The sequence below is a fragment of the Podarcis vaucheri genome (assembly GCF_965113315.1).
Source record: "Podarcis vaucheri genome assembly, chromosome: 7".
In the NCBI taxonomy this organism is placed as follows: domain Eukaryota; kingdom Metazoa; phylum Chordata; class Lepidosauria; order Squamata; family Lacertidae; genus Podarcis; species Podarcis vaucheri.
In genome coordinates this window covers 79794163-79807320 of record NC_138765.1, presented here as the reverse complement: position 1 = coordinate 79807320, position 13158 = coordinate 79794163, and the positions used below count along the sequence as shown (strand labels likewise).

The 13158-nt window shown below is 44.6% G+C and overlaps 1 long non-coding RNA gene across 2 annotated transcripts in view; it reads right to left on the bottom strand.

The window, feature by feature from the left end:
* Positions 1-13158, bottom strand: part of LOC309536562 — a 51295-nt gene that overhangs the window by 21851 nt on the left and 16286 nt on the right. For both annotated transcript variants that reach the window (XR_014221622.1, XR_014221623.1), the window contains one exon: positions 11686-11855. This is a non-coding gene — a long non-coding RNA (uncharacterized lncRNA). The remainder of the gene's footprint in view (positions 1-11685; positions 11856-13158) is intronic.

Here is a 13158-nt window from a genome sequence, read left to right as displayed (position 1 = left end):
TCGGTTTTATTTCAATTTGTTTTACCCTAGGACAAAGTTCATTTGATATCCAGACCTGATCAATCCGTGACATCGAGTGATGTGGCTCGGAATGGAATGTATATTGCTTGTCCAATGGATGTCTGAGACGCCAAATATCCATCAGATTGCAATTTTTAACCATTGTGAAAAATGATTTTGGCAATTTCCCTTCTTTACTTACACCTTCCCTCAGTCTGTCCGCTTCTAAGGAGACTACGCCATTCATGTCCCCCATTAGAATGATTCTCTGATCCATATATTCCAATATTTTCGTTTCTAGGTATTTATAGAAATCAGTCTTGTTGTTATTTGGTGCGTAGATCCCAATCACAATCAAACTTTCACCTTGCCAGCTGATCCGAACAGCAACCATCCTCCCCTCCTCATCTCTAAATATTTGTTTAGCTTCAATCTTTTTTTTAATATACAATACAACCCCTCTTTTCTTTTCTCTATCGGAGGACTCAAATTCTATTCCCAATCTTTTGTTAATTAGCAATTTTTTGTGTTTTTTAGCCACATGCGTCTCCTGGAGACAGATAATATCCAAATTTTTCTTTTTCAAGAATTGCTCAATTTTATTCCTCTTTTTTTCCTCATTCATTCCATTAACATTCCAACTCAAAATCCTTAACCCCATAATGTCTAACACTCACTAAACTTTTCTCTCCTTTTTCCCCCTTTTCCCCTCCCTTTTTCCTCTCTCTTCCCTTTATTAGTTTTCTGTGTTCTCTTCCTCCCCTTCTTCTTCTTCCTCTTTATCTGATCCGCTTTCGTTCGCTTCTTGTTCGTCCTCTGTTTTCGTATCTCTAGGTGATCCTTCCTCTACTTCTCTTGCTCCCCCCTCCTCTGTTCTTAACTCCTTATACTTCCTCAGGAATTTCCCGGTCTCCTCTGAATTTAATAATCTATGTCTTTTCCCTCTGTATTCGAATGATAATCCTTCGGGAAACTCCCATCTGAATTCGATTCTGTTCCTCTTCAAAGTCTGTGCTAGTGGTTTGTAGAAATCTCTTCGTTTAAGTAATCTAATTGGGACATCTTTAAAGATAATTATGTAGTTTCCCCCTATATTCAATCTTTTTTCCCTATTCTTTTGCAACACCCTATTTCGAAATTCTTTATCTCTAAATGTTATCAGACAGTCGCCTGCATATTTTTTAGATTTTGTTGTTTTTACACGCATTCTAAATACATTCTGCACATTTCCAGTCATTTCTTCTGTTGATATATCCATCCAGGCCGCCAATTCTTTTATCAATTTTTCCTTAATATTCTCACCTTGTATCTCCGGGATGGCTCTCAGCCTAAGATTCGCCTCTCTCTGTCGGAGTTCATTCATTGCGATAATATCTTTTATCTCCTCTTGCGCTTTATTCAAATCCGACATTTCAGCTTTTATTCTTTCCTTATCCCGTTTGATATCCTTTAATTCCAATCTTGTCTTCTTCACCCCTTCCTCTACATTTTGCGTTCTTCTAAATATCTCTTTTATCTGGCCTTTAATTTCATTTACTGTTTCATCAATCTTTTTATCCATATTTCCAATTTTGCTATCTACTTGTTCTAACTTCTGCTCTAAATTGTTTTGGCTCTGTTTAATTTCCACTAGCATTTTCATAATATCTGTCTTGGAATCTGGTTCTTGTTTAGATCCCCTCCTATCTCCGGGAGTCCCTCCATTTGTACCTTTCTTTGCCGTATGTGACATCTTATATTCCTATATTTTATCCGTCTCCCCTACCTTATAGCACACTTATACCTCCCACCTCCACAGCTCCCTCTTTTACTGACAGTTTTGCATAAATATATTATTTCCTGCTCAGGCATTTACCAATCATATAATACTTCCCAGCGTAACCCTTTTCTACCCAGAGCAGTTTCCCAGTCCAATAAACAAACAGTCACTTATCTCTTAGAAGAGGTGGTATAAAGTAAACCCAAGGCAAGAAAGAGGGGGGGCAAAAACCGAGGGGGGGAGCAATAAATTGTAAATCCGTTAATTTTAGTCTGTCCTCTAGAGGTCACCAAGTCTTTACAAAATAACTCTCTTTCTGAGGTGTGGCTATTTCCTGTTATCGAAAACGCTCAGTCACTTCTATCCTTCCAACAATCTTGAAGGGTGATGTTTTTGTAGAAAAACCAAGATGTATATATTTCCCCCACTGCAGGAGTGGATGTAAGCACACTCTATCCTTTGTCTTCCTTTCTCTTAAACTCTTTCTCAGTCCACCACGCTCCGAAGTCTTTTGATAGTAGTGAAGCCTTCTCTTCCGGTTCGCCTTCCCTTTGTCTTTCACATTCAGAAAAAAATGAGAAGAACTCCTTTCATCTATTTCTGCCTCCGCTTTCTCAAGGACTCTCAGCTGCGACTGTTTGTCCCTGGTCTCCTCTTTCCTCCCGCCAGCCTTTTGATATTTAGTCTCTAAACAAAGTTCGCTTAGTAAGGGAGATAAACGGGGAGAGATACAATGTGTCCGCCAAGGCAACTCACTTTCGCTTTTCCCAGCACTGGAGACGCGCTGTGCCAAGCAGATTCCGTTTCGGGCTGAACTCCTCTCGTTTCTCAGTTCTCCTCCCGACCTCCTTATTGGTGTTTTCGCATTGATAAACAGTTCTTGGGTCGGAGTTCTTTTGCGTTGGAATGCAGCGCTTTCGCAACAAGCTCGGGGCTTCGCTAAATGGAGGTCGGCAATGGCTTCCCTCGACCGCTGAGCAGCACCGCCGTACTCTTCGCTCCAATTTTGGAGCTACCTGACGACCGAACCGCCCGCTCTCCGTCGTTACGGGAACCAGGTTCTCTGAACACCCTCCAGAGACGTTTATGGGGGGCCTCCGCGCCCTGAGACACCCCCAAACCTCCAAAATAGCCCGGGGTTTCCCTCTCGGTAAAACCCCTGCTTGTAGCGCGATCGCGCAGCACCGGAAGCGATAATGCAATAATCTATCGTTGACAGTTTGTGTCCTGACCAATATGTGTATTGACCCGGATAATCTCCTTTTACAGTCCCATTCAGTAAATGTAGATTCTGTCTGTAGGCCATGTGTGCTAAATGTAGTCCTCCAATGTTGCATGTCTTATCGTAGGATGATCTTATCATTAGGGGTGGGATAGTTTCCATTTCTGGAGGCCATTGGTGAAAATGTGCATATAGGGCGTTGTCGTTAGGGCCCACTCTTGCGTTTAGGTCACCAGCTAGTAATATCATGGCTGACGGGTGTTGTCTCCTCCATTGCACCACGTGGGCTTCCACTTCTTTCCATAGTTGTTCTACTTGTGCCTGCCGACGACATGTAGGTAAGTATAAGTTTATGCATAGCAGTTTGCTTTGTCCAAAATCTAAAACTGCTGCTACAGACCATTCATCATTGGAGGGTAATTGGATAATATTAGCTTGTATCTGCGTTGAGAACAGTAAGGCTAAGCCCCCTTTGGGCCTGCCCCCTCTTTGACTAGGTGTTGCTCTTTTAATACACGATTGGTAATTATCCAGGTAGAGGTCGTCTATCGACCAGGCTTCCTGGATGAACAGGATGTCAAATTTAGTGAGGAAGTCCATTAGATTGGGATCTTTGCTTTTAGCTCCCCACCCTGCGATGTTCCACGTACAGGTGGTCAGCTTGTGATTTTTGGTTGTCAGACATCTCAAGGGACAATCATAGAATCATAGAATCATAGAGTTGGAAAAGACCACAAGGGCCATCGAGTCCAACCCCCTGCCAAGCAGGAAACACCATCAGAGCACTCCTGACATATGGTTGTCAAGCCTCTGCTTAAAGACCTCCAAAGTAGGAGACTCCACCACACTCCTTGGCAGCAAATTCCACTGTCTAACAGCTCTTACTGTCAGGAAGTTCTTCCTAATGTTTAGGTGGAATCTTCTTTCTTGTAGTTTGGCTCCATTGCTCCGTGTCCGCTTCTCTGGAGCAGCAGAAAACAACCTTTCTCCCTCCTCTATGTGACATCCTTTTATATATTTGAACATGGCTATCATATCACCCCTTAACCTCCTCTTCTCCAGGCTAAACATGCCCAGCTCCCTTAGCCGTTCCTCATAAGGCATCATTTCCAGGCCTTTGACCATTTTGGTTGCCCTCCTCTGGACACGTTCCAGTTTGTCAGTGTCCTTCTTGAACTGTGGTGCCCAGAACTGGACACAGTACTCCAGGTGAGGTCTGACCAGAGCAGAATACAGTGGCACTATTACTTCCCTTGATCTAGATGCTATACTCCTATTGATGCAGCCCAGAATTGCATTGGCTTTTTTAGCTGCCGCGTCACACTGTTGGCTCATGTCAAGTTTGTGGTCAACCAAGACTCCTAGATCCTTTTCACATGTACTGCTCTCAAGCCAGGTGTCACCCATCTTGTATTTGTGCCTCTCATTTTTTTTGCCCAAGTGCAATACTTTACATTTCTCCCTGTTAAAATTCATCTTGTTTGTTTTTGCCCAGTTCTCTAATCTGTCAAGGTCGTTTTGAAGTGTGATCCTGTCCTCTGGGGTGTTAGCCACCCCTCCCAGTTTGGTGTCATCTGCAAATTTGATCAGGATGCCCTTGAGTCCATCATCCAAGTCGTTGATAAAGATGTTGAATAAGACCGGGCCCAAGACAGAACCCTGTGGCACCCCACTAGTCACTCTTCTCCAGGATGAAGAGGAACCATTGATGAGCACCCTTTGGGTTCGGTCAGTCAGCCAGTTACAAATCCACTGAGTGGTAGCATAGTCAAGACCGCATTTTACCAGCTTCTTTACAAGAATATCATGGGGCACCTTGTCAAATGCCTTGCTGAAATCAAGGTAGGCTACATCCACTGCGTTCCCTTCATCTACCAGGCTTGTAATTCTGTCAAAAAACGAGATCAGGTTAGTCTGACATGACTTATTTTTCAGAAATCCATGCTGACTATTGGTGATCACAGCATTCCTTTCTAGGTGCTCACAGACTGTTTGCTTAATGATCTGCTCCAGAATCTTCCCTGCTATTGATGTCAGACTGACTGGGCGGTAATTATTTGGGTCCTCTCTTTTCCCCTTTTTGAAAATAGGGACAACATTTGCCCTCCTCCAGTCTGCCGGGACTTCGCCTGTTCTCCAGGAATTCTCAAAGATGACTGCCAGTGGTTCTGAGATCACATCTGCCAGTTCTTTTAATACTCTTGGATGCAGTTCATCTGGCCCTGGAGACTTGAATACATCTAAACTAGCCAAATATTCTTGTACTATCTCCTTAGTTATTCTGGGCTGTGTTTCCTTTGCTGAATCATTTGCTCCAAATTCTTCAGGTCGGGCATTGTTTTCTTTATCGGAGAAGACTGAGGCAAAGAAGGCACTGAGGAGTTCAGCCCTTTCTGTGTCCCCTGTTTGCATTTCACCATCTTCTCCTCTGAGTGACCCCACTGTTTCTTTGTTCTTCCTTTTGCTACGAACATACCCATAAAAGCCTTTTTTGTTGCTTTTAACCTCTCTAGCAAGCCTGAGTTCATTCTGTGCTTTAGCTTTTCTGACTTTGTGTCTACACGTGCTGGCTATTTGTTTGAATTCCTCTTTGGTGGTTTCCCCCCTTTTCCATTTTTTGTACACATCCTTTTTTAATCTTAATTCAGTTAAAAGTTCTTTAGATAGCCACCCTGGCTTCTTTAGGCACCTTCCATGTTTCCGTCTCATTGGTATTGCCTGACGTTGTGCTTTTACTATCTCCCTCTTAACAAACTCCCAGCCATCATGAACTCCCTTTCCTTTTAGTATTGCTGTCCATGGGATCTCACCCAGCACTTCCCTAAGTTTTATGAAGTTGGCTTTCTTAAAGTCAAGAAATTGAGTCCTAGTATGCTTGGCTGCTCCTTTCCGCTGTATAGTAAACTTCAGAAGAGCATGATCACTCGCGCCTAATGATCCTTCCACATCTATCCCACTAACCAGGTCATCAACATTGGTTAGGACCAGATCTAAAATGGCTGTTCCTCTTGTTGCTTCTCCCACTTTCTGGACAATGAAGTTGTCTGCAAGGCCAGTGAGGAATCTGTTTGACCTTATGCTCTTGGCTGAGTTTGACGTCCAACAAATATCTGGGTAATTGAAGTCCTCCATTACTACTATCTCCCTTCCTTTTGCATGCTTGGCCATCTGTTCCAGGAAGGCATCATCTATGTCCTCCGTTTGGCTTGGGGATCTATAGTAAACTCCCACAATGAGGTCTCTGTTATTCTTCTCTCCCTTAATTTTGACCCAAATGCTCTCACTTTGGCTTTGAGGTTCTAAATCTTGGATCTCTTCACAGGTATACACATCCCTGACATATAACGCCACTCCTCCTCCTTTCTTGTCTGGTCTGTTTCTCTGAAATAGATTGTATCCCCCCATTATTACATTCCAATCGTGGGACTTATCCCACCAGGTTTCAGTGATGCCTATTATGTCATATTTAGTTTGCTGTACCAAGAGCTCAAGCTCATCTTGTTTATTTCCCATGCTTTGCGCATTAGTGTACAGACATTGAAGTCCATTAATCATTCCCCCGTGTCTCTTATTTAAGGATTTTTTCCTCCCACCACTAGGTCCGCGTGCTGTTTGCTCCATATGGTCTATGACATTTGGATGATCATCTTCATCAATTGATAGACTCCTACCTTCAGGAGCACTGTCTCCCTCCCCCACATTAGTCAGTTTAAAGCCCTCCTGATGAGGTTTCTGAGATTTTTGGCAAAAACATTTCTCCCAACCGTTGTGAGGTGCAGCCCATCACTTGCCAGAAGTCCATCTTCAAGAAACTGCAGTCCGTGATCTAAGAATCCAAACCGTTCCTGTTTACACCATTTGCGAAGCCAGCTGTTCACTTCCACTATTTTCCCCTCTCTCCCTGGGCCACGTCGTTCAACTGGGAGGACAGACGAGATGACAATTTGTGCATTTAGTTGCTTCAATTTCCTGCCAAGAGCCTCGTAGTCTCTTTTGATCTTCTGGAGGCTATTGCTTGCAGTGTCATTGGTTCCCACATGAACCAAGAGGAAGGGGTATTTGTCAGTGGGTTTTATGATTCCTTGCAGTCATTCAGTTACATCTTGGATCTTAGCCCTGGGGAGACAGCACACTTCCCGAGACATCTTGTCAGGCCCACAGATCACTGCTTCTGTTCCCCTCAGTAGGGAATCCCCTATCACCACTACACGCCTCCTCTTGGGTTTGGTCGGGGTTCTTCCGTGAGCTGTCCGTTCTAAGGTCGCCTGCACATTCCCTGAGGACTGACTTTGCTGCTTGTCTTCATATACCTGATCGACTGTAATGAGGGAGAGATCCTCAAATGGAGTCTGCTCTTCGTCTTCCATGCTAGAGGAGAGGACCTCAAAGCGATTGTGTATTTCTAAACAATCAGAGTGAACCCTGGGCCTCCTACTTCTTTGAGTCACGTTTCTCCATAAATCTGGCTCCTGTGTTGGTGAACTATCCTCCTTCTCAGGGGAGTCCCCTGTCTCCTCCTTGGTGGGGACGGTGTGCTCTGTTGCTTCCAAGAAGAGCTCCAGCTCTCTAATTCTTTGGAGCGTAGCTACACGTTCCTCCAGTTGCTGGACTTTGTCTTTTAAAAGGGCAATCAACATGCAATTGCTGCAGGTAAAGCTGCCTGCAACCTTTGGCAAGATGGCAAACATTGCGCAGGAATCGCAGGCGACTGCAGCTGTTCCCTCCCCTTCCATCTTGAGATCGTGTCGTTGGGGGTGGCTACAGAGGTCCTCCATCATAAAAAGCTTGAAGACAGGACAAATAACTTCCCACACAAAAAAAAACCTAGGTCTCCCCCAACAAACGTTTGAGACTAGCTCCCCTAAATTTAAAAGATGGGTATAACTGCGCGCGCCGCTAGGCGTGCGCCGCTGCCCTACAAACTCTGATAAGCTCCTCCCACAGCTAATCCCCTGCCTCAACAGAAACCCTGCCCCCTCTGACCTTTACACAGGGAAAACAGCTAATCAGCCACAAAGAAACCCACACATACAAGAAAACCTTTTTTGCTCCTTCTTCAACTGCTGCCCTGAAAACTCTGATAAGCTCCTCCCACAGCTAATCCCCTGCCTCAACAGAAACCCTGCCCCCTCTGACCTTTACACAGGGAAAACAGCTAATCAGCCACAAAGAAACCCACACACACAAGAAAACCTTTTTTGCTCCTTCTTCAACTGCTGCCCTGAAAACTCTGATAAGCTCCTCCCACAGCTAATCCCCTGCCTCAACAGAAACCCTGCCCCCTCTGACCTTTACACAGGGAAAACAGCTAATCAGCCACAAAGAAACCCACACACACAAGAAAACCTTTTTTGCTCCTTCTTCAACTGCTGCCCTGAAAACTCTGATAAGCTCCTCCCACAGCTAATCCCCTGCCTCAACAGAAACCCTGCCCCCTCTGACCTTTACACAGGGAAAACAGCTAATCAGCCACAAAGAAACCCACACACACAAGAAAACCTTTTTTGCTCCTTCTTCAACTGCTGCCCTCAGTTTAGGTTTATAGCCAATTTGGGATTTATCATTCATTATGTCCGTTTTGGGGTGTGTAGTGGGACATTTTGGCACGGTGTGAACTTGGACATATTTTAATGTCCCGGAGGGGCGTTCTTTCCCCGTGACCTTATTTCAGTCCATGTGAATGGTGTCTAGGGCTCCTAGGTTGTCCACAAAGATTGAACCGTTCTTGCCTGGTGGTACCGCTATTTCAGCTTGATGTGTTATTGTTTTCTTTGTTATAGGTGGTTCCGTAGGTCCGGGTTCCTCTGGCGATAGGAATAGCCTTAGTATCCACTCACTGTTGGATAAAGGTTTTGTGGTATAGGTTGCATAGTTAAATTCCCTGGTGACAGGTGTGGCTAGGAGTGTAATAGATTTCCTTATGGATGCTAATCTTTCAATTATTGCGTCTTGAGCTTTATGTATTTGTTCAATAGTTACTATAAAGCGGTTTTCCTTCTCTATGTTGGAGCTTTCATCTGGTACGTGGTTTGGGGGTAGGGTTTTTGGTCATTTAGCCAGCTGATTTGGGGCTTTGTCTGCCTCTAGTTGAAGCATCTTACAGTTCTCATCCGTCATAGACATTGTCGGCTTTATTTTTATCTTATCAGTCTTGATTGTTTCGATGAGAGGAATGGGAGTACCAGACACTTCGAATAGGCGAGTCACCTGCAATCCAACTCTTTGCAGCTTGTCCTTATTGTCTGAAATGAGTTTGGTTGTGTGCCAGTCTCTGAATGTTACCACAACTCTGTTTAGGTCCTTGTCTGATGGCAGAATTTTAACATTAATGATGTTTTCTGCTGGGACGAACCCTCTAACGGCTAATTCAGTTTTCTTGAGAATATAAATTCTCTGTCGTGCTGGAGAAAGGAGATCTTTGTGCATGTATACAGGTAGGATGATGAGTTTTTGTTTATTTAGAATTAGATTTCTGCGAGAGTATGTTGTTTTAGGAGTAGTTTCTTGCTTAGGTATCGGGTTTTCTCTTGATTTTCCCGCGGTTCCATTCGGGAGCGCTAGTTGCTCTGTTGAATTATGAAGCCTAGCCTTATGGAGTTCCTCCGTTGAATTGAAAGCCCAGCCTTATGGAGGTTTTTATTTGGGCTTGGGCTTGGGCTTTTATCAAGGGGTGGCAGGACTGGGTTAGCTGGGTTCATTGGATTTGAATTTTCTAATAGCTTGAATAGTCTTGTGAGGTTCATTTTCTTTGTTCGAGATGGGAGCTTTGTCTTCATTCCCATTTTTACATTCTTGGGCTTCTTCTCTTTATTCCTGGGGCACTTCCCCTTTAAGAGGGGTTTCTTAGGGTCAACCAAGTTTCCCTTCTGGTTTGCTTTGATCCTAGATGTTTTCCTTTTTTCCACATTATGTCGGGTTTTATTTTCCTTGCTGGTGTTATCGTTTGGTGTGCTAGAGAGAATTTTATATGAATGCAAGTTGTCTATTCTCCTAGTTATTTCAGTCAGAGTGGTAAGTAGGCCCAAGCATTCTGAGAGGAAGTCTTTGATGTGTCCCAGTTCTCTGCCTATCTGCAACTTCTGTTCATTTAACAGATCATTATATAGCCCTGTTAGTATGTAGGGGAGGCATTCCAAATCCAGATATTGGGCTCTTGTGTCCTCCAGGTCCTCATTCGTCACAATGTGAAACCCCATCTTCTCCCCGGGCCTAGGTCTTTGGGAGGGCTCATCTGTCTTAATTACTGGGTTTTCCTCTTGTGACTCTTGTTCCTGCCCCAGTTGAATCACTGAGGTTTCATCTTCTATGGCAACTTGTTTTATTTCCGTTGCCAGATTGACTCCCACCCCTTCTTCGTCTATTTCCATTAGCTCCCCGTACCTGGTGCGGTCTATGGACCATTCGTGGGGGTGTTGTTTGTCAGCATTATTTATTTTGTCTGTTTTCGGTTTAAAGTATTGTGATATTTTCGCCTGCCTTCCTCTTGTAGAGGGTTCAGCCGCTTTGGTGAGGGGGATTCCCAGCTCTTTATAGCTCTGTCTTGTAAACACCATTCTCTAGGTTGAGAGCTTCCCTTATTGGGCACTTTATTGTAGAAATAAAGGTAGAGGTAAAGTTTGGAAAACCGGTGTCCAGGCTGTTGGATCAGGGAGCCTCCCTACCTTTCCCTCTTGAAGAGGCTAAAACTAATAAAAACGCTTAGTTAAAATCGGAGTCTAATTAGGCTGCTACCTCCGTCGCCATCTTGGCCTCCTCATTTAAGGGTTGCAGATGACTCTTTTGGGAGGGCACAGAGGCTTCAGGAGAAAGGTTTTTTTAGCAATTTCCCTCCTCCGATGCTGCATTTGTGATTGGTGTAAATCACATGCCTGTCTGAGAAGTGTGTGGGGAATGGAAGACAGTCTTATCTCTTCTGCTGTATGTACTTTTTTACTTGTGCCTGTTTGTTCTCTCGGAGCTGGAGAGAACGGACGTCATTATTCTTTTGTCTGTACATAGTGCCTGGATAGTGGAAAGGGGGACACTGAGGACTTGGGAGTCATATAACTCCAAGTCCACCTCAGGTAAAGGTAAAGGTAAAGGGGCCCCTGACCATTAGGTCCAGTCGTGGCCGACTCTGGGGTTGCGGCGCTCATCTCGCTTTATTGGCTGAGGGAGCCGGCATACAGCTTCCAGGTCATGTGGCCAGCATGGCTAACCCACAGCGCCACCCACGTCCTGCAATTAGGCTTGCATCAGTGTCCTGGTCAGTCCACACCTGTACCCAACCAAGCACATTATACAACCTGCATACTGTTCCTACAGCAGAGTTATTGTATGCATTAATGAGACTGTTGAAAAGTTAATGTACCTCTTAAGTATGTTGGGGAAGCAACATTGCTTATTTTTTTCAAAAGGACTGGGGAGCTGTGGCAAACTTTGCATGATGCAAATTTGGAGTCAATATCAGAAATGTCTAACCCAGGAAGGGTGAGACCCAGAGTGGAATGAACCAGAGGAACAGTCAAGGAAGAGAATGGAGGAAATCTATTCAGCCCTGGCAAGGAACTCAGTGTTCCCAACACAAGATGGCCAATTGCTCTCCCTATTTCTGATTTGAGGCCAGAAATAGGTAGCATCACTCAACAGACTTCAACAAGGGCTATATAAGGAAGGCAGAGCTCCACCTCAGGAAGAGCAGAGACAAGGAGCAACCCTTCCTCACCTCTATTCCTTTCTGCCAGCCGAAGGAGGAATTCCGAATCTGACCCATCATGAAGTTGTGGACCATCCTGCTATCTGCAGCACTGCTGGTTTTGACTCTGAGCATTTCGGTTCAGGGCAAGGAGGATGACAGCGACACAGCTAAGAGCGACACAGCTAAGAGAGACACGGCTAAAGTGGAAGAGAAAAGTGCCTTTGAAAAATTCAAGGAGCAGGTGGGTACAGGCAATTCTACATGCAGTTCTGATGAGTTTGGGGAAGGATGGGAGCTCAGCGGTCGTGCTGCTTGCTTTGCATCCAGAAAATCCCAGTCCTACGAAAAAAATCCTTAGGTAGGGCTGGATCCTAGGAGTGTTCACAGCTCTTGCCTCCTATCTGCCCTATGGCCTCAATCCAGGCAGGGTCTGAATCAGGCCCTGGGCCAATCTGGCAACTACTTGGCCTTTATCAGATATTATTTTTTATTAAAGTTTCCAGTTATAGAATTTCCACAAATAAACACCCACCAATAAAACAAAATAATACACCAACTTCCCTTCTTCTCCTTCCATGGTTCTTTTAAGTTTCCCATTCTTACTGCATATTCTATTCCAACCATCTAATTTCCCCTCCTTTTCATGTTACCTCAAACAAAATTGTAACTGTTGAATTCACATTAATCTTGCTCATGTTTTCACTTGCTTTCAGTTATTTCCCACGTATTCCACACACAAAAATCATTCCTCTTTATAAACTCAATCATCTTGTTCTCTTACCCTGCTAGTTAAGCCTGCTAACTCTGCATACACCATCATTTTTAGCTGCCATTCCTCCTTCCTTGGGACCTCTCCCATCCTCCATTTCTGAGCTTACAAAATCTGAGTTGCTGTAGTTGCATATATAAATGTGCTCTTCTGGCCCCTGGGAGCCTCTGTCTGTACCATTCCCTAAAGGAATGCCTCTGGTCCTCTGCCCAATTTCATTATAAGTCATTTCCCAAGTAACTGCTTGTTCTGTCCTGGATTTGTTCCTGCAGTAGAATAATAAAATCATAGAACTGCAGAGTTGGAAGGGAATCCGGTGTCATCTGGTCCAACCCCGTGCAATGCAGGAATCACAGCTAAGACATCCCTAACTGATGGCCATCCAAACTCTGTTTGAAACTCTCCAAGGAAGGAGAGTTTGCCACCTTCTGAGTTAGTACGTTCCACTGTAGTTCGGGGCTTGTGCCTCCCCACAACTGACTAAAGGTAGGGGGGGTCACTTTTGAAGTGTGCACCTTTGCAAGCTGTTTGGCAAAGGCACCCATCTTGCCTTGTCCATGCCATTCCTATGCAAGGGGCTTCTCTGCAGGGCTTGCCTCTGTAAGTGTTTTAGAGGTTCTGCCTCACCTTCCTGCCTGAAGCCTACTCTGCCCTGAGAGTCATGGATGACTCTGGGGCATCCACATATGCCTGATTTGAATCAGGCCTTGGCAGAATCCAGCTCCCAAAGG